The 22,160-nt window shown below is 40.5% G+C and overlaps 19 non-coding genes and 55 pseudogenes across 19 annotated transcripts; all 74 read right to left on the bottom strand.

Moving 5' to 3' along the window:
- Positions 1–604: 604 nt before the first annotated feature.
- Positions 605–723, bottom strand: LOC139955731 (5S ribosomal RNA). Its single transcript, XR_011788962.1, has one exon. It is a non-coding gene; the product is annotated as a 5S ribosomal RNA (ribosomal RNA).
- A 283-nt stretch (positions 724–1,006) lies between these two features.
- Positions 1,007–1,125, bottom strand: LOC139955730 (5S ribosomal RNA). The gene has a single exon (XR_011788961.1). It is a non-coding gene; the product is annotated as a 5S ribosomal RNA (ribosomal RNA).
- A 283-nt stretch (positions 1,126–1,408) lies between these two features.
- Positions 1,409–1,527, bottom strand: LOC139956353 (5S ribosomal RNA; annotated as a pseudogene).
- Positions 1,528–1,810: 283 nt separating this feature from the next.
- LOC139957360 (5S ribosomal RNA) lies at positions 1,811–1,931 on the bottom strand (annotated as a pseudogene).
- Positions 1,932–1,999: 68 nt separating this feature from the next.
- LOC139956500 (5S ribosomal RNA) lies at positions 2,000–2,118 on the bottom strand (annotated as a pseudogene).
- A 68-nt stretch (positions 2,119–2,186) lies between these two features.
- Positions 2,187–2,305, bottom strand: LOC139956352 (5S ribosomal RNA; annotated as a pseudogene).
- Positions 2,306–2,588: 283 nt separating this feature from the next.
- On the bottom strand, positions 2,589–2,709 carry LOC139957359 (5S ribosomal RNA; annotated as a pseudogene).
- A 68-nt stretch (positions 2,710–2,777) lies between these two features.
- LOC139957358 (5S ribosomal RNA) lies at positions 2,778–2,898 on the bottom strand (annotated as a pseudogene).
- A 68-nt stretch (positions 2,899–2,966) lies between these two features.
- Positions 2,967–3,085, bottom strand: LOC139957049 (5S ribosomal RNA; annotated as a pseudogene).
- A 68-nt stretch (positions 3,086–3,153) lies between these two features.
- LOC139955438 (5S ribosomal RNA) lies at positions 3,154–3,272 on the bottom strand. Its single transcript, XR_011788678.1, has one exon. It is a non-coding gene; the product is annotated as a 5S ribosomal RNA (ribosomal RNA).
- Positions 3,273–3,348: 76 nt separating this feature from the next.
- Positions 3,349–3,469, bottom strand: LOC139957212 (5S ribosomal RNA; annotated as a pseudogene).
- Positions 3,470–3,752: 283 nt separating this feature from the next.
- On the bottom strand, positions 3,753–3,871 carry LOC139955728 (5S ribosomal RNA). Its single transcript, XR_011788959.1, has one exon. It is a non-coding gene; the product is annotated as a 5S ribosomal RNA (ribosomal RNA).
- A 283-nt stretch (positions 3,872–4,154) lies between these two features.
- LOC139956351 (5S ribosomal RNA) lies at positions 4,155–4,273 on the bottom strand (annotated as a pseudogene).
- Positions 4,274–4,556: 283 nt separating this feature from the next.
- Positions 4,557–4,677, bottom strand: LOC139957356 (5S ribosomal RNA; annotated as a pseudogene).
- A 68-nt stretch (positions 4,678–4,745) lies between these two features.
- On the bottom strand, positions 4,746–4,864 carry LOC139956499 (5S ribosomal RNA; annotated as a pseudogene).
- Positions 4,865–4,932: 68 nt separating this feature from the next.
- Positions 4,933–5,051, bottom strand: LOC139956350 (5S ribosomal RNA; annotated as a pseudogene).
- A 283-nt stretch (positions 5,052–5,334) lies between these two features.
- LOC139956348 (5S ribosomal RNA) lies at positions 5,335–5,453 on the bottom strand (annotated as a pseudogene).
- A 283-nt stretch (positions 5,454–5,736) lies between these two features.
- LOC139957355 (5S ribosomal RNA) lies at positions 5,737–5,857 on the bottom strand (annotated as a pseudogene).
- A 68-nt stretch (positions 5,858–5,925) lies between these two features.
- LOC139956497 (5S ribosomal RNA) lies at positions 5,926–6,044 on the bottom strand (annotated as a pseudogene).
- A 68-nt stretch (positions 6,045–6,112) lies between these two features.
- Positions 6,113–6,231, bottom strand: LOC139956347 (5S ribosomal RNA; annotated as a pseudogene).
- A 283-nt stretch (positions 6,232–6,514) lies between these two features.
- LOC139957354 (5S ribosomal RNA) lies at positions 6,515–6,635 on the bottom strand (annotated as a pseudogene).
- A 68-nt stretch (positions 6,636–6,703) lies between these two features.
- LOC139957353 (5S ribosomal RNA) lies at positions 6,704–6,824 on the bottom strand (annotated as a pseudogene).
- Positions 6,825–6,892: 68 nt separating this feature from the next.
- Positions 6,893–7,011, bottom strand: LOC139957048 (5S ribosomal RNA; annotated as a pseudogene).
- A 68-nt stretch (positions 7,012–7,079) lies between these two features.
- Positions 7,080–7,198, bottom strand: LOC139955437 (5S ribosomal RNA). The gene has a single exon (XR_011788677.1). It is a non-coding gene; the product is annotated as a 5S ribosomal RNA (ribosomal RNA).
- A 76-nt stretch (positions 7,199–7,274) lies between these two features.
- LOC139957210 (5S ribosomal RNA) lies at positions 7,275–7,395 on the bottom strand (annotated as a pseudogene).
- Positions 7,396–7,678: 283 nt separating this feature from the next.
- On the bottom strand, positions 7,679–7,797 carry LOC139955727 (5S ribosomal RNA). Its single transcript, XR_011788958.1, has one exon. It is a non-coding gene; the product is annotated as a 5S ribosomal RNA (ribosomal RNA).
- Positions 7,798–8,080: 283 nt separating this feature from the next.
- Positions 8,081–8,199, bottom strand: LOC139956346 (5S ribosomal RNA; annotated as a pseudogene).
- Positions 8,200–8,482: 283 nt separating this feature from the next.
- Positions 8,483–8,603, bottom strand: LOC139957351 (5S ribosomal RNA; annotated as a pseudogene).
- A 68-nt stretch (positions 8,604–8,671) lies between these two features.
- Positions 8,672–8,790, bottom strand: LOC139956496 (5S ribosomal RNA; annotated as a pseudogene).
- Positions 8,791–8,858: 68 nt separating this feature from the next.
- Positions 8,859–8,977, bottom strand: LOC139956344 (5S ribosomal RNA; annotated as a pseudogene).
- Positions 8,978–9,260: 283 nt separating this feature from the next.
- On the bottom strand, positions 9,261–9,381 carry LOC139957350 (5S ribosomal RNA; annotated as a pseudogene).
- A 68-nt stretch (positions 9,382–9,449) lies between these two features.
- LOC139957349 (5S ribosomal RNA) lies at positions 9,450–9,570 on the bottom strand (annotated as a pseudogene).
- A 68-nt stretch (positions 9,571–9,638) lies between these two features.
- On the bottom strand, positions 9,639–9,757 carry LOC139957047 (5S ribosomal RNA; annotated as a pseudogene).
- Positions 9,758–9,825: 68 nt separating this feature from the next.
- Positions 9,826–9,944, bottom strand: LOC139956512 (5S ribosomal RNA). Its single transcript, XR_011789384.1, has one exon. It is a non-coding gene; the product is annotated as a 5S ribosomal RNA (ribosomal RNA).
- Positions 9,945–10,227: 283 nt separating this feature from the next.
- Positions 10,228–10,346, bottom strand: LOC139956343 (5S ribosomal RNA; annotated as a pseudogene).
- A 283-nt stretch (positions 10,347–10,629) lies between these two features.
- On the bottom strand, positions 10,630–10,748 carry LOC139956628 (5S ribosomal RNA; annotated as a pseudogene).
- Positions 10,749–10,816: 68 nt separating this feature from the next.
- Positions 10,817–10,935, bottom strand: LOC139957045 (5S ribosomal RNA; annotated as a pseudogene).
- A 68-nt stretch (positions 10,936–11,003) lies between these two features.
- On the bottom strand, positions 11,004–11,122 carry LOC139956341 (5S ribosomal RNA; annotated as a pseudogene).
- Positions 11,123–11,403: 281 nt separating this feature from the next.
- LOC139957005 (5S ribosomal RNA) lies at positions 11,404–11,522 on the bottom strand (annotated as a pseudogene).
- A 68-nt stretch (positions 11,523–11,590) lies between these two features.
- On the bottom strand, positions 11,591–11,709 carry LOC139955436 (5S ribosomal RNA). The gene has a single exon (XR_011788676.1). It is a non-coding gene; the product is annotated as a 5S ribosomal RNA (ribosomal RNA).
- A 68-nt stretch (positions 11,710–11,777) lies between these two features.
- LOC139955435 (5S ribosomal RNA) lies at positions 11,778–11,896 on the bottom strand. Its single transcript, XR_011788675.1, has one exon. It is a non-coding gene; the product is annotated as a 5S ribosomal RNA (ribosomal RNA).
- Positions 11,897–11,972: 76 nt separating this feature from the next.
- On the bottom strand, positions 11,973–12,093 carry LOC139957348 (5S ribosomal RNA; annotated as a pseudogene).
- A 68-nt stretch (positions 12,094–12,161) lies between these two features.
- Positions 12,162–12,280, bottom strand: LOC139956340 (5S ribosomal RNA; annotated as a pseudogene).
- A 281-nt stretch (positions 12,281–12,561) lies between these two features.
- Positions 12,562–12,680, bottom strand: LOC139956627 (5S ribosomal RNA; annotated as a pseudogene).
- Positions 12,681–12,748: 68 nt separating this feature from the next.
- Positions 12,749–12,867, bottom strand: LOC139956495 (5S ribosomal RNA; annotated as a pseudogene).
- A 68-nt stretch (positions 12,868–12,935) lies between these two features.
- Positions 12,936–13,054, bottom strand: LOC139956339 (5S ribosomal RNA; annotated as a pseudogene).
- A 283-nt stretch (positions 13,055–13,337) lies between these two features.
- Positions 13,338–13,456, bottom strand: LOC139957004 (5S ribosomal RNA; annotated as a pseudogene).
- Positions 13,457–13,524: 68 nt separating this feature from the next.
- On the bottom strand, positions 13,525–13,643 carry LOC139955434 (5S ribosomal RNA). Its single transcript, XR_011788674.1, has one exon. It is a non-coding gene; the product is annotated as a 5S ribosomal RNA (ribosomal RNA).
- A 68-nt stretch (positions 13,644–13,711) lies between these two features.
- Positions 13,712–13,830, bottom strand: LOC139955433 (5S ribosomal RNA). The gene has a single exon (XR_011788673.1). It is a non-coding gene; the product is annotated as a 5S ribosomal RNA (ribosomal RNA).
- Positions 13,831–13,906: 76 nt separating this feature from the next.
- Positions 13,907–14,027, bottom strand: LOC139957209 (5S ribosomal RNA; annotated as a pseudogene).
- A 283-nt stretch (positions 14,028–14,310) lies between these two features.
- Positions 14,311–14,429, bottom strand: LOC139956817 (5S ribosomal RNA; annotated as a pseudogene).
- Positions 14,430–14,712: 283 nt separating this feature from the next.
- LOC139956338 (5S ribosomal RNA) lies at positions 14,713–14,831 on the bottom strand (annotated as a pseudogene).
- Positions 14,832–15,114: 283 nt separating this feature from the next.
- On the bottom strand, positions 15,115–15,233 carry LOC139956023 (5S ribosomal RNA). Its single transcript, XR_011789247.1, has one exon. It is a non-coding gene; the product is annotated as a 5S ribosomal RNA (ribosomal RNA).
- A 68-nt stretch (positions 15,234–15,301) lies between these two features.
- Positions 15,302–15,420, bottom strand: LOC139957044 (5S ribosomal RNA; annotated as a pseudogene).
- A 68-nt stretch (positions 15,421–15,488) lies between these two features.
- On the bottom strand, positions 15,489–15,607 carry LOC139956501 (5S ribosomal RNA). Its single transcript, XR_011789383.1, has one exon. It is a non-coding gene; the product is annotated as a 5S ribosomal RNA (ribosomal RNA).
- Positions 15,608–15,890: 283 nt separating this feature from the next.
- LOC139956337 (5S ribosomal RNA) lies at positions 15,891–16,009 on the bottom strand (annotated as a pseudogene).
- Positions 16,010–16,290: 281 nt separating this feature from the next.
- Positions 16,291–16,409, bottom strand: LOC139956626 (5S ribosomal RNA; annotated as a pseudogene).
- A 68-nt stretch (positions 16,410–16,477) lies between these two features.
- Positions 16,478–16,596, bottom strand: LOC139956494 (5S ribosomal RNA; annotated as a pseudogene).
- A 68-nt stretch (positions 16,597–16,664) lies between these two features.
- On the bottom strand, positions 16,665–16,783 carry LOC139956335 (5S ribosomal RNA; annotated as a pseudogene).
- A 283-nt stretch (positions 16,784–17,066) lies between these two features.
- Positions 17,067–17,185, bottom strand: LOC139957003 (5S ribosomal RNA; annotated as a pseudogene).
- Positions 17,186–17,253: 68 nt separating this feature from the next.
- Positions 17,254–17,372, bottom strand: LOC139955432 (5S ribosomal RNA). The gene has a single exon (XR_011788672.1). It is a non-coding gene; the product is annotated as a 5S ribosomal RNA (ribosomal RNA).
- Positions 17,373–17,440: 68 nt separating this feature from the next.
- LOC139955430 (5S ribosomal RNA) lies at positions 17,441–17,559 on the bottom strand. Its single transcript, XR_011788670.1, has one exon. It is a non-coding gene; the product is annotated as a 5S ribosomal RNA (ribosomal RNA).
- A 76-nt stretch (positions 17,560–17,635) lies between these two features.
- LOC139957208 (5S ribosomal RNA) lies at positions 17,636–17,756 on the bottom strand (annotated as a pseudogene).
- A 283-nt stretch (positions 17,757–18,039) lies between these two features.
- LOC139955726 (5S ribosomal RNA) lies at positions 18,040–18,158 on the bottom strand. The gene has a single exon (XR_011788957.1). It is a non-coding gene; the product is annotated as a 5S ribosomal RNA (ribosomal RNA).
- Positions 18,159–18,441: 283 nt separating this feature from the next.
- Positions 18,442–18,560, bottom strand: LOC139956334 (5S ribosomal RNA; annotated as a pseudogene).
- A 283-nt stretch (positions 18,561–18,843) lies between these two features.
- LOC139957347 (5S ribosomal RNA) lies at positions 18,844–18,964 on the bottom strand (annotated as a pseudogene).
- Positions 18,965–19,032: 68 nt separating this feature from the next.
- LOC139956493 (5S ribosomal RNA) lies at positions 19,033–19,151 on the bottom strand (annotated as a pseudogene).
- Positions 19,152–19,219: 68 nt separating this feature from the next.
- Positions 19,220–19,338, bottom strand: LOC139956333 (5S ribosomal RNA; annotated as a pseudogene).
- A 283-nt stretch (positions 19,339–19,621) lies between these two features.
- Positions 19,622–19,742, bottom strand: LOC139957346 (5S ribosomal RNA; annotated as a pseudogene).
- A 68-nt stretch (positions 19,743–19,810) lies between these two features.
- LOC139955429 (5S ribosomal RNA) lies at positions 19,811–19,929 on the bottom strand. The gene has a single exon (XR_011788669.1). It is a non-coding gene; the product is annotated as a 5S ribosomal RNA (ribosomal RNA).
- Positions 19,930–20,006: 77 nt separating this feature from the next.
- On the bottom strand, positions 20,007–20,125 carry LOC139955428 (5S ribosomal RNA). The gene has a single exon (XR_011788668.1). It is a non-coding gene; the product is annotated as a 5S ribosomal RNA (ribosomal RNA).
- A 68-nt stretch (positions 20,126–20,193) lies between these two features.
- Positions 20,194–20,312, bottom strand: LOC139955427 (5S ribosomal RNA). Its single transcript, XR_011788667.1, has one exon. It is a non-coding gene; the product is annotated as a 5S ribosomal RNA (ribosomal RNA).
- A 76-nt stretch (positions 20,313–20,388) lies between these two features.
- On the bottom strand, positions 20,389–20,509 carry LOC139957207 (5S ribosomal RNA; annotated as a pseudogene).
- Positions 20,510–20,790: 281 nt separating this feature from the next.
- LOC139956332 (5S ribosomal RNA) lies at positions 20,791–20,909 on the bottom strand (annotated as a pseudogene).
- Positions 20,910–22,160: the final 1,251 nt, after the last annotated feature.

Genomic DNA, 22,160 nt, shown 5'->3' with positions numbered 1-22,160 from the left:
TCCCAAGATCCTCAGATATCGATTTCAGTATGTCTCCATAGCTATGTCCATTGTCAAATACCCTAACACTGTTAGTTTTCAAACGTTGTATTGATGGTTTCGCGGAACCCATGTTCGCACTAGCACACGCCTTGGCGGCCTTCGTCGCCTTGGCGACTTCAAAAATTACCTACAAAACTCCTACAGTTTAACGGTCCAAAATGAAACACAGTAATAAAAACCCGCTAGCATCCAAGAACTTGGATGTTGCAGGTTGAAGAAAACGTGGAACAAGTAAGTTCGAAAAAAGTAACAAAGAAAACAGCTAACAAAGAGCACAACCAACCGCGCCACGACTGTATCACACTGTATCCACTGTATCACACTGTATCACACCACGACATATATTATACATGAATGGATTTAATATATATTATGTTAATCTATATTTTACATCTATATGTAGAAAATTCTAATATATAAAAACAAACGAGTTATTTATTAATATATTCGATTTTCAAATCGCTTTCCTCGTGGCAAGACACTTTCCTTGTGGAAAGACAATGAAGGCCATTTCAATTTCTCATCGTCGTGGCAACATAGTGTTATCAATTATGAAAATAAAAGCCTGCGGCACCCAGTATTCCCAGGCGGTCACCCATCCAAGTACTGACTGCGCTCTACGTTGCTTGACTTCGGTGATCGGACGAGAACCGGTATAGTCAACGTGATATGGCCGTAGACATTCCAAGAGGTGAAATGTAGGCTACTTGTCTGGTAGGTTATGATCAGTGGATTTAATATATATATTATACATGAATGGATTTAATATATATTATGTTAATCTATATTTTACATATATATCTAGAAAATTCTAATATATAAAAACAAACGAGGTATTTATTAATATATTCGATTTTCAAATCGCTTTCCTCGTGGCAAGACACTTTCCTTGTGGAAAGACAATGAAGGCCATTTCAATTTCTCATCGTCGTGGCAACATAGTGTTATCAATTATGAAAATAAAAGCCTGCGGCACCCAGTATTCCCAGGCGGTCACCCATCCAAGTACTGACTGCGCTCTACGTTGCTTGACTTCGGTGATCGGACGAGAACCGGTATAGTCAACGTGATATGGCCGTAGACATTCCAAGAGGTGAAATGTAGGCTACTCGTCTGGTAGGTTATGATCAGTGGATTTAATATATATATTATACATGAATGGATTTAATATATATTATGTTAATCTATATTTTACATATATATCTAGAAAATTCTAATATATAAAAACAAACGAGGTATTTATTAATATATTCGATTTTCAAATCGCTTTCCTCGTGGCAAGACACTTTCCTTGTGGAAAGACAATGAAGGCCATTTCAATTTCTCATCGTCGTGGCAACATAGTGTTATCAATTATGAAAATAAAAGCCTACGGCACCCAGTATTCCCAGGCGGTCACCCATCCAAGTACTGACTGCGCTCTACGTTGCTTGACTTCGGTGATCGGACGAGAACCGGTATAGTCATCGTGATGTGGCCGTAGACATTCCAAGAGGCGAAATGTAGGCTAGTTGTCTGGTAGGTTATGATTAGTGGATTTAATATATATATTATACATGAATGGATTTAATATATATTATGTTAATCTATATTTTACATCTATATGTAGAAAATTCTAATATATAAAAACAAACGAGTTATTTATTAATATATTCGATTTTCAAATCGCTTTCCTCGTGGCAAGACACTTTCCTTGTGGAAAGACAATGAAGGCCATTTCAATTTCTCATCGTCGTGGCAACATAGTGTTATCAATTATGAAAATAAAAGCCTGCGGCACCCAGTATTCCCCCAGGCGGTCACCCATCCAAGTACTGACTGCGCTCTACGTTGCTTGACTTCGGTGATCGGACGAGAACCGGTATAGTCAACGTGATGTGGCCGTAGACATAACAAGAGGTCAATGTAGGCCATTTCAATTTCTCATCATCGTCGTGTTATCAATTATGAAAATAAAAGCCTACGGCACCCAGTATTCCCAGGCGGTCACCCATCCAAGTACTGACTGCGCTCTACGTTGCTTGACATCGGTGATCGGACGAGAACCGGTATAGTCAACGTGATGTGGCCGTAGACATAACAAGAGGTCAATGTAGACCATTTCAATTTCTCATCATCGTCGTGTTATCAATTATGAAAATAAAAGCCTACGGCACCCAGTATTCCCAGGCGGTCACCCATCCAAGTACTGACTGCGCTCTACGTTGCTTGACTTCGGTGATCGGACGAGAACCGGTATAGTCATCGTGATGTGGCCGTAGACATTCCAAGAGGCGAAATGTAGGCTAGTTGTCTGGTAGGTTATGATTAGTGGATTTAATATATATATTATACATGAATGGATTTAATATATATTATGTTAATCTGTATTTTACATATATATGTAGACAATTCTAATATATAAAAACAAACGAGTTATTTATTAATATATTCGATTTTCAAATCGCTTTCCTCGTGGCAAGACACTTTCCTTGTGGAAAGACAATGAAGGCCATTTCAATTTCTCATCGTCGTGGCAACATAGTGTTATCAATTATGAAAATAAAAGCCTGCGGCACCCAGTATTCCCCCAGGCGGTCACCCATCCAAGTACTGACTGCGCTCTACGTTGCTTGACTTCGGTGATCGGACGAGAACCGGTATAGTCAACGTGATGTGGCCGTAGACATAAAAACCGGTCAATGTAGGCCATTTCAATTTCTCATCATCGTCGTGTTATCAATTATGAAAATAAAAGCCTGCGGCACCCAGTATTCCCCCAGGCGGTCACCCATCCAAGTACTGACTGCGCTCTACGTTGCTTGACTTCGGTGATCGGACGAGAACCGGTATAGTCAACGTGATGTGGCCGTAGACATAAAAAGAGGTCAATGTAGGCCATTTCAATTTCTCATCATCGTCGTGTTATCAATTATGAAAATAAAAGCCTACGGCACCCAGTATTCCCAGGCGGTCACCCATCCAAGTACTGACAGCGCTCTACGTTGCTTGACATCGGTGATCGGACGAGAACCGGTATAGTCAACGTGATGTGGCCGTAGACATAACAAGAGGTCAATGTAGACCATTTCAATTTCTCATCATCGTCGTGTTATCAATTATGAAAATAAAAGCCTACGGCACCCAGTATTCCCAGGCGGTCACCCATCCAAGTACTGACTGCGCTCTACGTTGCTTGACTTCGGTGATCGGACGAGAACCGGTATAGTCAACGTGATGTGGCCGTAGACATAACAAGAGGTCAATGTAGGCCATTTCAATTTCTCATCGTCGTGGCAACATAGTGTTATCAATTATGAAAATAAAAGCCTGCGGCACCCAGTATTCCCCCAGGCGGTCACCCATCCAAGTACTGACTGCGCTCTACGTTGCTTGACTTCGGTGATCGGACGAGAACCGGTATAGTCAACGTGATATGGCCGTAGACATTCCAAGAGGTGAAATGTAGGCTACTTGTCTGGTAGGTTATAATCAGTGGATTTAATATATATATTATACATGAATGGATTTAATATATATTATGTTAATCTATATTTTACATATATATCTAGAAAATTCTAATATATAAAAACAAACGAGGTATTTATTAATATATTCGATTTTCAAATCGCTTTCCTCGTGGCAAGACACTTTCCTTGTGGAAAGACAATGAAGGCCATTTCAATTTCTCATCGTCGTGGCAACATAGTGTTATCAATTATGAAAATAAAAGCCTGCGGCACCCAGTATTCCCAGGCGGTCACCCATCCAAGTACTGACTGCGCTCTACGTTGCTTGACTTCGGTGATCGGACGAGAACCGGTATAGTCAACGTGATATGGCCGTAGACATTCCAAGAGGTGAAATGTAGGCTACTTGTCTGGTAGGTTATGATCAGTGGATTTAATATATATATTATACATGAATGGATTTAATATATATTATGTTAATCTATATTTTACATATATATCTAGAAAATTCTAATATATAAAAACAAACGAGGTATTTATTAATATATTCGATTTTCAAATCGCTTTCCTCGTGGCAAGACACTTTCCTTGTGGAAAGACAATGAAGGCCATTTCAATTTCTCATCGTCGTGGCAACATAGTGTTATCAATTATGAAAATAAAAGCCTACGGCACCCAGTATTCCCAGGCGGTCACCCATCCAAGTACTGACTGCGCTCTACGTTGCTTGACTTCGGTGATCGGACGAGAACCGGTATAGTCATCGTGATGTGGCCGTAGACATTCCAAGAGGCGAAATGTAGGCTAGTTGTCTGGTAGGTTATGATTAGTGGATTTAATATATATATTATACATGAATGGATTTAATATATATTATGTTAATCTATATTTTACATCTATATGTAGAAAATTCGAATATATAAAAACAAACGAGTTATTTATTAATATATTCGATTTTCAAATCGCTTTCCTCGTGGCAAGACACTTTCCTTGTGGAAAGACAATGAAGGCCATTTCAATTTCTCATCGTCGTGGCAACATAGTGTTATCAATTATGAAAATAAAAGCCTGCGGCACCCAGTATTCCCCCAGGCGGTCACCCATCCAAGTACTGACTGCGCTCTACGTTGCTTGACTTCGGTGATCGGACGAGAACCGGTATAGTCAACGTGATGTGGCCGTAGACATAACAAGAGGTCAATGTAGGCCATTTCAATTTCTCATCATCGTCGTGTTATCAATTATGAAAATAAAAGCCTACGGCACCCAGTATTCCCAGGCGGTCACCCATCCAAGTACTGACTGCGCTCTACGTTGCTTGACATCGGTGATCGGACGAGAACCGGTATAGTCAACGTGATGTGGCCGTAGACATAACAAGAGGTCAATGTAGACCATTTCAATTTCTCATCATCGTCGTGTTATCAATTATGAAAATAAAAGCCTACGGCACCCAGTATTCCCAGGCGGTCACCCATCCAAGTACTGACTGCGCTCTACGTTGCTTGACTTCGGTGATCGGACGAGAACCGGTATAGTCATCGTGATGTGGCCGTAGACATTCCAAGAGGCGAAATGTAGGCTAGTTGTCTGGTAGGTTATGATTAGTGGATTTAATATATATATTATACATGAATGGATTTAATATATATTATGTTAATCTGTATTTTACATATATATGTAGACAATTCTAATATATAAAAACAAACGAGGTATTTATTAATATATTCGATTTTCAAATCGCTTTCCTCGTGGCAAGACACTTTCCTTGTGGAAAGACAATGAAGGCCATTTCAATTTCTCATCGTCGTGGCAACATAGTGTTATCAATTATGAAAATAAAAGCCTACGGCACCCAGTATTCCCAGGCGGTCACCCATCCAAGTACTGACTGCGCTCTACGTTGCTTGACTTCGGTGATCGGACGAGAACCGGTATAGTCATCGTGATGTGGCCGTAGACATTCCAAGAGGCGAAATGTAGGCTAGTTGTCTGGTAGGTTATGATTAGTGGATTTAATATATATATTATACATGAATGGATTTAATATATATTATGTTAATCTATATTTTACATCTATATGTAGAAAATTCTAATATATAAAAACAAACGAGTTATTTATTAATATATTCGATTTTCAAATCGCTTTCCTCGTGGCAAGACACTTTCCTTGTGGAAAGACAATGAAGGCCATTTCAATTTCTCATCGTCGTGGCAACATAGTGTTATCAATTATGAAAATAAAAGCCTGCGGCACCCAGTATTCCCCCAGGCGGTCACCCATCCAAGTACTGACTGCGCTCTACGTTGCTTGACTTCGGTGATCGGACGAGAACCGGTATAGTCAACGTGATGTGGCCGTAGACATAACAAGAGGTCAATGTAGGCCATTTCAATTTCTCATCATCGTCGTGTTATCAATTATGAAAATAAAAGCCTACGGCACCCAGTATTCCCAGGCGGTCACCCATCCAAGTACTGACTGCGCTCTACGTTGCTTGACATCGGTGATCGGACGAGAACCGGTATAGTCAACGTGATGTGGCCGTAGACATAACAAGAGGTCAATGTAGACCATTTCAATTTCTCATCATCGTCGTGTTATCAATTATGAAAATAAAAGCCTACGGCACCCAGTATTCCCAGGCGGTCACCCATCCAAGTACTGACTGCGCTCTACGTTGCTTGACTTCGGTGATCGGACGAGAACCGGTATAGTCATCGTGATGTGGCCGTAGACATTCCAAGAGGCGAAATGTAGGCTAGTTGTCTGGTAGGTTATGATTAGTGGATTTAATATATATATTATACATGAATGGATTTAATATATATTATGTTAATCTGTATTTTACATATATATGTAGACAATTCTAATATATAAAAACAAACGAGTTATTTATTAATATATTCGATTTTCAAATCGCTTTCCTCGTGGCAAGACACTTTCCTTGTGGAAAGACAATGAAGGCCATTTCAATTTCTCATCGTCGTGGCAACATAGTGTTATCAATTATGAAAATAAAAGCCTGCGGCACCCAGTATTCCCCCAGGCGGTCACCCATCCAAGTACTGACTGCGCTCTACGTTGCTTGACTTCGGTGATCGGACGAGAACCGGTATAGTCAACGTGATGTGGCCGTAGACATAAAAACCGGTCAATGTAGGCCATTTCAATTTCTCATCATCGTCGTGTTATCAATTATGAAAATAAAAGCCTGCGGCACCCAGTATTCCCCCAGGCGGTCACCCATCCAAGTACTGACTGCGCTCTACGTTGCTTGACTTCGGTGATCGGACGAGAACCGGTATAGTCAACGTGATGTGGCCGTAGACATAAAAAGAGGTCAATGTAGGCCATTTCAATTTCTCATCATCGTCGTGTTATCAATTATGAAAATAAAAGCCTACGGCACCCAGTATTCCCAGGCGGTCACCCATCCAAGTACTGACAGCGCTCTACGTTGCTTGACATCGGTGATCGGACGAGAACCGGTATAGTCAACGTGATGTGGCCGTAGACATAACAAGAGGTCAATGTAGACCATTTCAATTTCTCATCATCGTCGTGTTATCAATTATGAAAATAAAAGCCTACGGCACCCAGTATTCCCAGGCGGTCACCCATCCAAGTACTGACTGCGCTCTACGTTGCTTGACTTCGGTGATCGGACGAGAACCGGTATAGTCAACGTGATGTGGCCGTAGACATAACAAGAGGTCAATGTAGGCCATTTCAATTTCTCATCGTCGTGGCAACATAGTGTTATCAATTATGAAAATAAAAGCCTGCGGCACCCAGTATTCCCCCAGGCGGTCACCCATCCAAGTACTGACTGCGCTCTACGTTGCTTGACTTCGGTGATCGGACGAGAACCGGTATAGTCAACGTGATATGGCCGTAGACATTCCAAGAGGTGAAATGTAGGCTACTTGTCTGGTAGGTTATAATCAGTGGATTTAATATATATATTATACATGAATGGATTTAATATATATTATGTTAATCTATATTTTACATATATATCTAGAAAATTCTAATATATAAAAACAAACGAGGTATTTATTAATATATTCGATTTTCAAATCGCTTTCCTCGTGGCAAGACACTTTCCTTGTGGAAAGACAATGAAGGCCATTTCAATTTCTCATCGTCGTGGCAACATAGTGTTATCAATTATGAAAATAAAAGCCTGCGGCACCCAGTATTCCCAGGCGGTCACCCATCCAAGTACTGACTGCGCTCTACGTTGCTTGACTTCGGTGATCGGACGAGAACCGGTATAGTCAACGTGATATGGCCGTAGACATTCCAAGAGGTGAAATGTAGGCTACTTGTCTGGTAGGTTATGATCAGTGGATTTAATATATATATTATACATGAATGGATTTAATATATATTATGTTAATCTATATTTTACATATATATCTAGAAAATTCTAATATATAAAAACAAACGAGGTATTTATTAATATATTCGATTTTCAAATCGCTTTCCTCGTGGCAAGACACTTTCCTTGTGGAAAGACAATGAAGGCCATTTCAATTTCTCATCGTCGTGGCAACATAGTGTTATCAATTATGAAAATAAAAGCCTACGGCACCCAGTATTCCCAGGCGGTCACCCATCCAAGTACTGACTGCGCTCTACGTTGCTTGACTTCGGTGATCGGACGAGAACCGGTATAGTCATCGTGATGTGGCCGTAGACATTCCAAGAGGCGAAATGTAGGCTAGTTGTCTGGTAGGTTATGATTAGTGGATTTAATATATATATTATACATGAATGGATTTAATATATATTATGTTAATCTATATTTTACATCTATATGTAGAAAATTCGAATATATAAAAACAAACGAGTTATTTATTAATATATTCGATTTTCAAATCGCTTTCCTCGTGGCAAGACACTTTCCTTGTGGAAAGACAATGAAGGCCATTTCAATTTCTCATCGTCGTGGCAACATAGTGTTATCAATTATGAAAATAAAAGCCTGCGGCACCCAGTATTCCCCCAGGCGGTCACCCATCCAAGTACTGACTGCGCTCTACGTTGCTTGACTTCGGTGATCGGACGAGAACCGGTATAGTCAACGTGATGTGGCCGTAGACATAACAAGAGGTCAATGTAGGCCATTTCAATTTCTCATCATCGTCGTGTTATCAATTATGAAAATAAAAGCCTACGGCACCCAGTATTCCCAGGCGGTCACCCATCCAAGTACTGACTGCGCTCTACGTTGCTTGACATCGGTGATCGGACGAGAACCGGTATAGTCAACGTGATGTGGCCGTAGACATAACAAGAGGTCAATGTAGACCATTTCAATTTCTCATCATCGTCGTGTTATCAATTATGAAAATAAAAGCCTACGGCACCCAGTATTCCCAGGCGGTCACCCATCCAAGTACTGACTGCGCTCTACGTTGCTTGACTTCGGTGATCGGACGAGAACCGGTATAGTCATCGTGATGTGGCCGTAGACATTCCAAGAGGCGAAATGTAGGCTAGTTGTCTGGTAGGTTATGATTAGTGGATTTAATATATATATTATACATGAATGGATTTAATATATATTATGTTAATCTGTATTTTACATATATATGTAGACAATTCTAATATATAAAAACAAACGAGTTATTTATTAATATATTCGATTTTCAAATCGCTTTCCTCGTGGCAAGACACTTTCCTCGTGGAAAGACAATGAAGGCCATTTCAATTTCTCATCGTCGTGGCAACATAGTGTTATCAATTATGAAAATAAAAGCCTGCGGCACCCAGTATTCCCCCAGGCGGTCACCCATCCAAGTACTGACTGCGCTCTACGTTGCTTGACTTCGGTGATCGGACGAGAACCGGTATAGTCAACGTGATGTGGCCGTAGACATAAAAACCGGTCAATGTAGGCCATTTCAATTTCTCATCATCGTCGTGTTATCAATTATGAAAATAAAAGCCTGCGGCACCCAGTATTCCCCCAGGCGGTCACCCATCCAAGTACTGACTGCGCTCTACGTTGCTTGACTTCGGTGATCGGACGAGAACCGGTATAGTCAACGTGATGTGGCCGTAGACATAAAAAGAGGTCAATGTAGGCCATTTCAATTTCTCATCATCGTCGTGTTATCAATTATGAAAATAAAAGCCTACGGCACCCAGTATTCCCAGGCGGTCACCCATCCAAGTACTGACAGCGCTCTACGTTGCTTGACATCGGTGATCGGACGAGAACCGGTATAGTCAACGTGATGTGGCCGTAGACATAACAAGAGGTCAATGTAGACCATTTCAATTTCTCATCATCGTCGTGTTATCAATTATGAAAATAAAAGCCTACGGCACCCAGTATTCCCAGGCGGTCACCCATCCAAGTACTGACTGCGCTCTACGTTGCTTGACTTCGGTGATCGGACGAGAACCGGTATAGTCAACGTGATATGGCCGTAGACATTCCAAGAGGTGAAATGTAGGCTACTTGTCTGGTAGGTTATGATCAGTGGATTTAATATATATATTATACATGAATGGATTTAATATATATTATGTTAATCTATATTTTACATATATATCTAGAAAATTCTAATATATAAAAACAAACGAGGTATTTATTAATATATTCGATTTTCAAATCGCTTTCCTCGTGGCAAGACACTTTCCTTGTGGAAAGACAATGAAGGCCATTTCAATTTCTCATCGTCGTGGCAACATAGTGTTATCAATTATGAAAATAAAAGCCTACGGCACCCAGTATTCCCAGGCGGTCACCCATCCAAGTACTGACTGCGCTCTACGTTGCTTGACTTCGGTGATCGGACGAGAACCGGTATAGTCATCGTGATGTGGCCGTAGACATTCCAAGAGGCGAAATGTAGGCTAGTTGTCTGGTAGGTTATGATTAGTGGATTTAATATATATATTATACATGAATGGATTTAATATATATTATGTTAATCTATATTTTACATCTATATGTAGAAAATTCGAATATATAAAAACAAACGAGTTATTTATTAATATATTCGATTTTCAAATCGCTTTCCTCGTGGCAAGACACTTTCCTTGTGGAAAGACAATGAAGGCCATTTCAATTTGTCATCGTCGTGGCAACATAGTGTTATCAATTATGAAAATAAAAGCCTGCGGCACCCAGTATTCCCAGGCGGTCACCCATCCAAGTACTGACTGCGCTCTACGTTGCTTGACTTCGGTGATCGGACGAGAACCGGTATAGTCAACGTGATGTGGCCGTAGACATAAAAAGAGGTCAATGTAGGCCATTTCAATTTCTCATCATCGTCGTGTTATCAATTATGAAAATAAAAGCCTACGGCACCCAGTATTCCCAGGCGGTCACCCATCCAAGTACTGACAGCGCTCTACGTTGCTTGACATCGGTGATCGGACGAGAACCGGTATAGTCAACGTGATGTGGCCGTAGACATAACAAGAGGTCAATGTAGACCATTTCAATTTCTCATCATCGTCGTGTTATCAATTATGAAAATAAAAGCCTACGGCACCCAGTATTCCCAGGCGGTCACCCATCCAAGTACTGACTGCGCTCTACGTTGCTTGACTTCGGTGATCGGACGAGAACCGGTATAGTCATCGTGATGTGGCCGTAGACATTCCAAGAGGCGAAATGTAGGCTAGTTGTCTGGTAGGTTATGATCAGTGGATTTAATATATATTATACATGAATGGATTTAATATATATTATGTCAATCTGTATTTTACATATATATGTAGACAATTCTAATATATAAAAACAAACGAGTTATTTATTAATATATTCGATTTTCAAATCGCTTTCCTCGTGGCAAGACACTTTCCTTGTGGAAAGACAATGAAGGCCATTTCAATTTCTCATCGTCGTGGCAACATAGTGTTATCAATTATGAAAATAAAAGCCTGCGGCACCCAGTATTCCCAGGCGGTCACCCATCCAAGTACTGACTGCGCTCTACGTTGCTTGACTTCGGTGATCGGACGAGAACCGGTATAGTCATCGTGATGTGGCCGTAGACATAAAAAGAGGTCAATGTAGGCCATTTCAATTTCTCATCATCGTCGTGTTATCAATTATGAAAATAAAAGCCTACGGCACCCAGTATTCCCAGGCGGTCACCCATCCAAGTACTGACTGCGCTCTACGTTGCTTGACTTCGGTGATCGGACGAGAACCGGTATAGTCAACGTGATGTGGCCGTAGACATAACAAGAGGTCAATGTAGGCCATTTCAATTTCTCATCATCGTCGTGTTATCAATTATGAAAGTAAAAGCCTACGGCACCCAGTATTCCCAGGCGGTCACCCATCCAAGTACTGACTGCGCTCTACGTTGCTTGACTTCGGTGATCGGACGAGAACCGGTATAGTCAACGTGATGTGGCCGTAGACATAACAAGAGGTCAATGTAGGCCATTTCAATTTCTCATCGTCGTGGCAACATAGTGTTATCAATTATGAAAATAAAAGCCTGCGGCACCCAGTATTCCCCCAGGCGGTCACCCATCCAAGTACTGACTGCGCTCTACGTTGCTTGACTTCGGTGATCGGACGAGAACCGGTATAGTCAACGTGATGTGGCCGTAGACATAACAAGAGGTCAATGTAGACCATTTCAATTTCTCATCATCGTCGTGTTATCAATTATGAAAATAAAAGCCTACGGCACCCAGTATTCCCAGGCGGTCACCCATCCAAGTACTGACTGCGCTCTACGTTGCTTGACTTCGGTGATCGGACGAGAACCGGTATAGTCATCGTGATGTGGCCGTAGACATTCCAAGAGGCGAAATGTAGGCTAGTTGTCTGGTAGGTTATGATCAGTGGATTTAATATATATTATACATGAATGGATTTAATATATATTATGTCAATCTGTATTTTACATATATATGTAGACAATTCTAATATATAAAAACAAACGAGTTATTTATTAATATATTCGATTTTCAAATCGCTTTCCTCGTGGCAAGACACTTTCCTTGTGGAAAGACAATGAAGGCCATTTCAATTTCTCATCGTCGTGGCAACATAGTGTTATCAATTATGAAAATAAAAGCCTGCGGCACCCAGTATTCCCAGGCGGTCACCCATCCAAGTACTGACTGCGCTCTACGTTGCTTGACTTCGGTGATCGGACGAGAACCGGTATAGTCAACGTGATGTGGCCGTAGACATAAAAAGAGGTCAATGTAGGCCATTTCAATTTCTCATCATCGTCGTGTTATCAATTATGAAAATAAAAGCCTACGGCACCCAGTATTCCCAGGCGGTCACCCATCCAAGTACTGACTGCGCTCTACGTTGCTTGACATCGGTGATCGGACGAGAACCGGTATAGTCAACGTGATGTGGCCGTAGACATAACAAGAGGTCAATGTAGACCATTTCAATTTCTCATCATCGTCGTGTTATCAATTATGAAAATAAAAGCCTACGGCACCCAGTATTCCCAGGCGGTCACCCATCCAAGTACTGACTGCGCTCTACGTTGCTTGACTTCGGTGATCGGACGAGAACCGGTATAGTCATCGTGATGTGGCCGTAGACATTCCAAGAGGCGAAATGTAGGCTAGTTGTCTGGTAGGTTATGATTAGTGGATTTAATATATATATTATACATGAATGGATTTAATATATATTATGTTAATCTATATTTTACATCTATATGTAGAAAATTCTAATATATAAAAACAAACGAGTTATTTATTAATATATTCGATTTTCAAATCGCTTTCCTCGTGGCAAGACACTTTCCTTGTGGAAAGACAATGAAGGCCATTTCAATTTCTCATCGTCGTGGCAACATAGTGTTATCAATTATGAAAATAAAAGCCTGCGGCACCCAGTATTCCCAGGCGGTCACCCATCCAAGTACTGACTGCGCTCTACGTTGCTTGACTTCGGTGATCGGACGAGAACCGGTATAGTCATCGTGATGTGGCCGTAGACATAAAAAGAGGTCAATGTAGGCCATTTCAATTTCTCATCATCGTCGTGTTATCAATTATGAAAATAAAAGCCTACGGCACCCAGTATTCCCAGGCGGTCACCCATCCAAGTACTGACTGCGCTCTACGTTGCTTGACTTCGGTGATCGGACGAGAACCGGTATAGTCAACGTGATGTGGCCGTAGACATAACAAGAGGTCAATGTAGGCCATTTCAATTTCTCATCATCGTCGTGTTATCAATTATGAAAGTAAAAGCCTACGGCACCCAGTATTCCCAGGCGGTCACCCATCCAAGTACTGACTGCGCTCTACGTTGCTTGACTTCGGTGATCGGACGAGAACCGGTATAGTCAACGTGATGTGGCCGTAGACATAACAAGAGGTCAATGTAGGCCATTTCAATTTCTCATCGTCGTGGCAACATAGTGTTATCAATTATGAAAATAAAAGCCTGCGGCACCCAGTATTCCCCCAGGCGGTCACCCATCCAAGTACTGACTGCGCTCTACGTTGCTTGACTTCGGTGATCGGACGAGAACCGGTATAGTCAACGTGATATGGCCGTAGACATTCCAAGAGGTGAAATGTAGGCTACTTGTCTGGTAGGTTATAATCAGTGGATTTAATATATATATTATACATGAATGGATTTAATATATATTATGTTAATCTATATTTTACATATATATCTAGAAAATTCTAATATATAAAAACAAACGAGGTATTTATTAATATATTCGATTTTCAAATCGCTTTCCTCGTGGCAAGACACTTTCCTTGTGGAAAGACAATGAAGGCCATTTCAATTTCTCATCGTCGTGGCAACATAGTGTTATCAATTATGAAAATAAAAGCCTGCGGCACCCAGTATTCCCAGGCGGTCACCCATCCAAGTACTGACTGCGCTCTACGTTGCTTGACTTCGGTGATCGGACGAGAACCGGTATAGTGAACGTGATATGGCCGTAGACATTCCAAGAGGTGAAATGTAGGCTACTTGTCTGGTAGGTTATGATCAGTGGATTTAATATATATATTATACATGAATGGATTTAATATATATTATGTTAATCTATATTTTACATATATATCTAGAAAATTCTAATATATAAAAACAAACGAGGTATTTATTAATATATTCGATTTTCAAATCGCTTTCCTCGTGGCAAGACACTTTCCTTGTGGAAAGACAATGAAGGCCATTTCAATTTCTCATCGTCGTGGCAACATAGTGTTATCAATTATGAAAATAAAAGCCTACGGCACCCAGTATTCCCAGGCGGTCACCCATCCAAGTACTGACTGCGCTCTACGTTGCTTGACTTCGGTGATCGGACGAGAACCGGTATAGTCATCGTGATGTGGCCGTAGACATTCCAAGAGGCGAAATGTAGGCTAGTTGTCTGGTAGGTTATGATTAGTGGATTTAATATATATATTATACATGAATGGATTTAATATATATTATGTTAATCTATATTTTACATCTATATGTAGAAAATTCTAATATATAAAAACAAACGAGTTATTTATTAATATATTCGATTTTCAAATCGCTTTCCTCGTGGCAAGACACTTTCCTTGTGGAAAGACAATGAAGGCCATTTCAATTTGTCATCGTCGTGGCAACATAGTGTTATCAATTATGAAAATAAAAGCCTGCGGCACCCAGTATTCCCAGGCGGTCACCCATCCAAGTACTGACTGCGCTCTACGTTGCTTGACTTCGGTGATCGGATGAGAACCGGTATAGTCAACGTGATGTGGCCGTAGACATAAAAAGAGGTCAATGTAGGCCATTTCAATTTCTCATCATCGTCGTGTTATCAATTATGAAAATAAAAGCCTACGGCACCCAGTATTCCCAGGCGGTCACCCATCCAAGTACTGACAGCGCTCTACGTTGCTTGACATCGGTGATCGGACGAGAACCGGTATAGTCAACGTGATGTGGCCGTAGACATAACAAGAGGTCAATGTAGACCATTTCAATTTCTCATCATCGTCGTGTTATCAATTATGAAAATAAAAGCCTACGGCACCCAGTATTCCCAGGCGGTCACCCATCCAAGTACTGACTGCGCTCTACGTTGCTTGACTTCGGTGATCGGACGAGAACCGGTATAGTCAACGTGATATGGCCGTAGACATTCCAAGAGGTGAAATGTAGGCTACTTGTCTGGTATGTTATGATCAGTGGATTTAATATATATATTATACATGAATGGATTTAATATATATTATGTTAATCTATATTTTACATATATATCTAGAAAATTCTAATATATAAAAACAAACGAGGTATTTATTAATATATTCGATTTTCAAATCGCTTTCCTCGTGGCAAGACACTTTCCTTGTGGAAAGACAATGAAGGCCATTTCAATTTCTCATCGTCGTGGCAACATAGTGTTATCAATTATGAAAATAAAAGCCTACGGCACCCAGTATTCCCAGGCGGTCACCCATCCAAGTACTGACTGCGCTCTACGTTGCTTGACTTCGGTGATCGGACGAGAACCGGTATAGTCATCGTGATGTGGCCGTAGACATTCCAAGAGGCGAAATGTAGGCTAGTTGTCTGGTAGGTTATGATCAGTGGATTTAATATATATTATACATGAATGGATTTAATATATATTATGTCAATCTGTATTTTACATATATATGTAGACAATTCTAATATATAAAAACAAACGAGTTATTTATTAATATATTCGATTTTCAAATCGCTTTCCTCGTGGCAAGACACTTTCCTTGTGGAAAGACAATGAAGGCCATTTCAATTTGTCATCGTCGTGGCAACATAGTGTTATCAATTATGAAAATAAAAGCCTGCGGCACCCAGTATTCCCAGGCGGTCACCCATCCAAGTACTGACTGCGCTCTACGTTGCTTGACTTCGGTGATCGGACGAGAACCGGTATAGTCAACGTGATGTGGCCGTAGACATAAAAAGAGGTCAATGTAGGCCATTTCAATTTCTCATCATCGTCGTGTTATCAATTATGAAAATAAAAGCCTACGGCACCCAGTATTCCCAGGCGGTCACCCATCCAAGTACTGACTGCGCTCTACGTTGCTTGACATCGGTGATCGGACGAGAACCGGTATAGTCAACGTGATGTGGCCGTAGACATAACAAGAGGTCAATGTAGACCATTTCAATTTCTCATCATCGTCGTGTTATCAATTATGAAAATAAAAGCCTACGGCACCCAGTATTCCCAGGCGGTCACCCATCCAAGTACTGACTGCGCTCTACGTTGCTTGACTTCGGTGATCGGACGAGAACCGGTATAGTCATCGTGATGTGGCCGTAGACATTCCAAGAGGCGAAATGTAGGCTAGTTGTCTGGTAGGTTATGATTAGTGGATTTAATATATATATTATACATGAATGGATTTAATATATATTATGTTAATCTATATTTTACATCTATATGTAGAAAATTCTAATATATAAAAACAAACGAGTTATTTATTAATATATTCGATTTTCAAATCGCTTTCCTCGTGGCAAGACACTTTCCTTGTGGAAAGACAATGAAGGCCATTTCAATTTCTCATCGTCGTGGCAACATAGTGTTATCAATTATGAAAATAAAAGCCTGCGGCACCCAGTATTCCCAGGCGGTCACCCATCCAAGTACTGACTGCGCTCTACGTTGCTTGACTTCGGTGATCGGACGAGAACCGGTATAGTCATCGTGATGTGGCCGTAGACATAAAAAGAGGTCAATGTAGGCCATTTCAATTTCTCATCATCGTCGTGTTATCAATTATGAAAATAAAAGCCTACGGCACCCAGTATTCCCAGGCGGTCACCCATCCAAGTACTGACTGCGCTCTACGTTGCTTGACTTCGGTGATCGGACGAGAACCGGTATAGTCAACGTGATGTGGCCGTAGACATAACAAGAGGTCAATGTAGGCCATTTCAATTTCTCATCATCGTCGTGTTATCAATTATGAAAGTAAAAGCCTACGGCACCCAGTATTCCCAGGCGGTCACCCATCCAAGTACTGACTGCGCTCTACGTTGCTTGACTTCGGTGATCGGACGAGAACCGGTATAGTCAACGTGATGTGGCCGTAGACATAACAAGAGGTCAATGTAGGCCATTTCAATTTCTCATCGTCGTGGCAACATAGTGTTATCAATTATGAAAATAAAAGCCTGCGGCACCCAGTATTCCCCCAGGCGGTCACCCATCCAAGTACTGACTGCGCTCTACGTTGCTTGACTTCGGTGATCGGACGAGAACCGGTATAGTCAACGTGATATGGCCGTAGACATTCCAAGAGGTGAAATGTAGGCTACTTGTCTGGTAGGTTATAATCAGTGGATTTAATATATATATTATACATGAATGGATTTAATATATATTATGTTAATCTATATTTTACATATATATCTAGAAAATTCTAATATATAAAAACAAACGAGGTATTTATTAATATATTCGATTTTCAAATCGCTTTCCTCGTGGCAAGACACTTTCCTTGTGGAAAGACAATGAAGGCCATTTCAATTTCTCATCGTCGTGGCAACATAGTGTTATCAATTATGAAAATAAAAGCCTGCGGCACCCAGTATTCCCAGGCGGTCACCCATCCAAGTACTGACTGCGCTCTACGTTGCTTGACTTCGGTGATCGGACGAGAACCGGTATAGTCAACGTGATATGGCCGTAGACATTCCAAGAGGTGAAATGTAGGCTACTTGTCTGGTAGGTTATGATCAGTGGATTTAATATATATATTATACATGAATGGATTTAATATATATTATGTTAATCTATATTTTACATATATATCTAGAAAATTCTAATATATAAAAACAAACGAGGTATTTATTAATATATTCGATTTTCAAATCGCTTTCCTCGTGGCAAGACACTTTCCTTGTGGAAAGACAATGAAGGCCATTTCAATTTCTCATCGTCGTGGCAACATAGTGTTATCAATTATGAAAATAAAAGCCTACGGCACCCAGTATTCCCAGGCGGTCACCCATCCAAGTACTGACTGCGCTCTACGTTGCTTGACTTCGGTGATCGGACGAGAACCGGTATAGTCATCGTGATGTGGCCGTAGACATTCCAAGAGGCGAAATGTAGGCTAGTTGTCTGGTAGGTTATGATTAGTGGATTTAATATATATATTATACATGAATGGATTTAATATATATTATGTTAATCTATATTTTACATCTATATGTAGAAAATTCTAATATATAAAAACAAACGAGTTATTTATTAATATATTCGATTTTCAAATCGCTTTCCTCGTGGCAAGACACTTTCCTTGTGGAAAGACAATGAAGGCCATTTCAATTTCTCATCGTCGTGGCAACATAGTGTTATCAATTATGAAAATAAAAGCCTGCGGCACCCAGTATTCCCCCAGGCGGTCACCCATCCAAGTACTGACTGCGCTCTACGTTGCTTGACTTCGGTGATCGGACGAGAACCGGTATAGTCAACGTGATGTGGCCGTAGACATAACAAGAGGTCAATGTAGGCCATTTCAATTTCTCATCATCGTCGTGTTATCAATTATGAAAATAAAAGCCTACGGCACCCAGTATTCCCAGGCGGTCACCCATCCAAGTACTGACTGCGCTCTACGTTGCTTGACATCGGTGATCGGACGAGAACCGGTATAGTCAACGTGATGTGGCCGTAGACATAACAAGAGGTCAATGTAGACCATTTCAATTTCTCATCATCGTCGTGTTATCAATTATGAAAATAAAAGCCTACGGCACCCAGTATTCCCAGGCGGTCACCCATCCAAGTACTGACTGCGCTCTACGTTGCTTGACTTCGGTGATCGGACGAGAACCGGTATAGTCATCGTGATGTGGCCGTAGACATTCCAAGAGGCGAAATGTAGGCTAGTTGTCTGGTAGGTTATGATTAGTGGATTTAATATATATATTATACATGAATGGATTTAATATATATTATGTTAATCTGTATTTTACATATATATGTAGACAATTCTAATATATAAAAACAAACGAGTTATTTATTAATATATTCGATTTTCAAATCGCTTTCCTCGTGGCAAGACACTTTCCTTGTGGAAAGACAATGAAGGCCATTTCAATTTCTCATCGTCGTGGCAACATAGTGTTATCAATTATGAAAATAAAAGCCTGCGGCACCCAGTATTCCCCCAGGCGGTCACCCATCCAAGTACTGACTGCGCTCTACGTTGCTTGACTTCGGTGATCGGACGAGAACCGGTATAGTCAACGTGATGTGGCCGTAGACATAAAAACCGGTCAATGTAGGCCATTTCAATTTCTCATCATCGTCGTGTTATCAATTATGAAAATAAAAGCCTACGGCACCCAGTATTCCCAGGCGGTCACCCATCCAAGTACTGACTGCGCTCTACGTTGCTTGACTTCGGTGATCGGACGAGAACCGGTATAGTCAACGTGATGTGGCCGTAGACATAAAAACCGGTCAATGTAGGCCATTTCAATTTCTCATCGTCGTGGCAACATAGTGTTATCAATTATAAAAAATAAAAGCCTACGGCACCCAGTATTCCCAGGCGGTCACCCATCCAAGTACTGACTGCGCTCTACGTTGCTTGACTTCGGTGATCGGACGAGAACCGGTATAGTCAACGTGATGTGGCCGTAGACATAACAAGAGGTCAATGTAGGCCATTTCAATTTCTCATCATCGTCGTGTTATCAATTATGAAAATAAAAGCCTACGGCACCCAGTATTCCCAGGCGGTCACCCATCCAAGTACTGACTGCGCTCTACGTTGCTTGACTTCGGTGATCGGACGAGAACCGGTATAGTCAACGTGATGTGGCCGTAGACATAACAAGAGGTCAATGTAGGCCATTTCAATTTCTCATCGTCGTGGCAACATAGTGTTATCAATTATGAAAATAAAAGCCTGCGGCACCCAGTATTCCCCCAGGCGGTCACCCATCCAAGTACTGACTGCGCTCTACGTTGCTTGACTTCGGTGATCGGACGAGAACCGGTATAGTCAACGTGATATGGCCGTAGACATTCCAAGAGGTGAAATGTAGGCTACTTGTCTGGTAGGTTATGATCAGTGGATTTAATATATAAATTATACATGAATGGATTTAATATATATTATGTTAATCTATATTTGACATATATCTAGAAAATTCTAATATATAAAAACAAACGAGGTATTTATTAATATATTCGATTTTCAAATCGCTTTCCTTGTGGCAAGACACTTTCCTTGTGGAAAGACAATGAAGGCCATTTCAATTTCTCATCGTCGTGGCAACATAGTGTTATCAATTATGAAAATAAAAGCCTACGGCACCCAGTATTCCCAGGCGGTCACCCATCCAAGTACTGACTGCGCTCTACGTTGCTTGACTTCGGTGATCGGACGAGAACCGGTATAGTCATCGTGATGTGGCCGTAGACATTCCAAGAGGCGAAATGTAGGCTAGTTGTCTGGTAGGTTATGATTAGTGGATTTAATATATATATTTATTTATTTATTTATTTGTTTTTCCACAGAAGTACAAAGCGGAGGGAAGTCTTCCATAAAGCTTAAAAGCTTAACAAAGTGGAAGACTCCCTAAAGAAAAAAAAAAATGAATAAATACAAATTGAATGTTTGTTACATAATGAACAGAAACTGCTGAAGTAAATAACTCATTTACATAATTTAATATGATGATATCAATTCTTTTTTTAAACATTTCTTAAATGAATTCTTTGTAGCCTTAGATTTAACGGTATTGCTTAATGAGTTCCATAACTTAGTTGCACGGTTGCGAAAGCTGCGTGTACCTAATTTCGTATGATAGAAGTTGCAATGAGCATTTTGTCTATTTCGGGTATTATAATTGTATAATTCTACATTAATTGTATAGAAATTATGAAAGGAACCCGGAAGTAGCCCATGCCATGCTTTATACGTAAATACAGCAAGTTGTAGCCTTATAATATCATTTAATTTCAGCAGGTTTTGACCTTTAAACAATGGACTAGTATGCTGACGAAATGCAGCATGTGTTATGTTACGTATTGCGCCTTTTTGTAGTTTATTGAGACGGTCAAGACAAGTTATGTTAGCACCAGACCAAATAATAGAACAGTAGGACAGATGAGGTAGAATGAGCGTATTATAAATCATTCTTAGAATGTGTGTCGGTAGGAAATGTTTTATTATAGCGAGTATACCAATGTTCCTTGCGACCTTAGAACAGATTGCTGAAATATGTTGTTGCCAACTTAGTTTTGAATCAATATATACACCTAAAAATTTTATGTAGTCAACATTGTTAATTGGTGTACCATTCATATTAATGTTGTGAACTTGAGGAGGGTTGTTGGATGAATTAAAAACAATGTAGTGTGTCTTGTTGACATTGATAGAAAGCTTGTTTGACCGAAACCAGTTACTAAACTTTTCTAGTTCATTAGATACAGTAATAGGTAGGATGCTAATGTTGTCAGAGTCAAAAAAAATAGTGGTGTCATCAGCAAACAAAGTAACTTTTGCAATATTGGACACTTGACATATGTCGTTTACATAAATAATGAATAACAGAGGTCCCAGGATAGATCCCTGTGGTACACCACAAGGGACTTGGGCAAGATCAGAGTTATGTGACTTATACGCAGTAAATTGGTGACGGTGAGATAGGTAGCTGTCGAACCAATTCA

This window comes from Apostichopus japonicus, chromosome 17, assembly GCF_037975245.1.
Source record: "Apostichopus japonicus isolate 1M-3 chromosome 17, ASM3797524v1, whole genome shotgun sequence".
Taxonomy (NCBI): domain Eukaryota; kingdom Metazoa; phylum Echinodermata; class Holothuroidea; order Aspidochirotida; family Stichopodidae; genus Apostichopus; species Apostichopus japonicus.
This window is presented reverse-complemented; position numbering and strand designations above follow the sequence as displayed.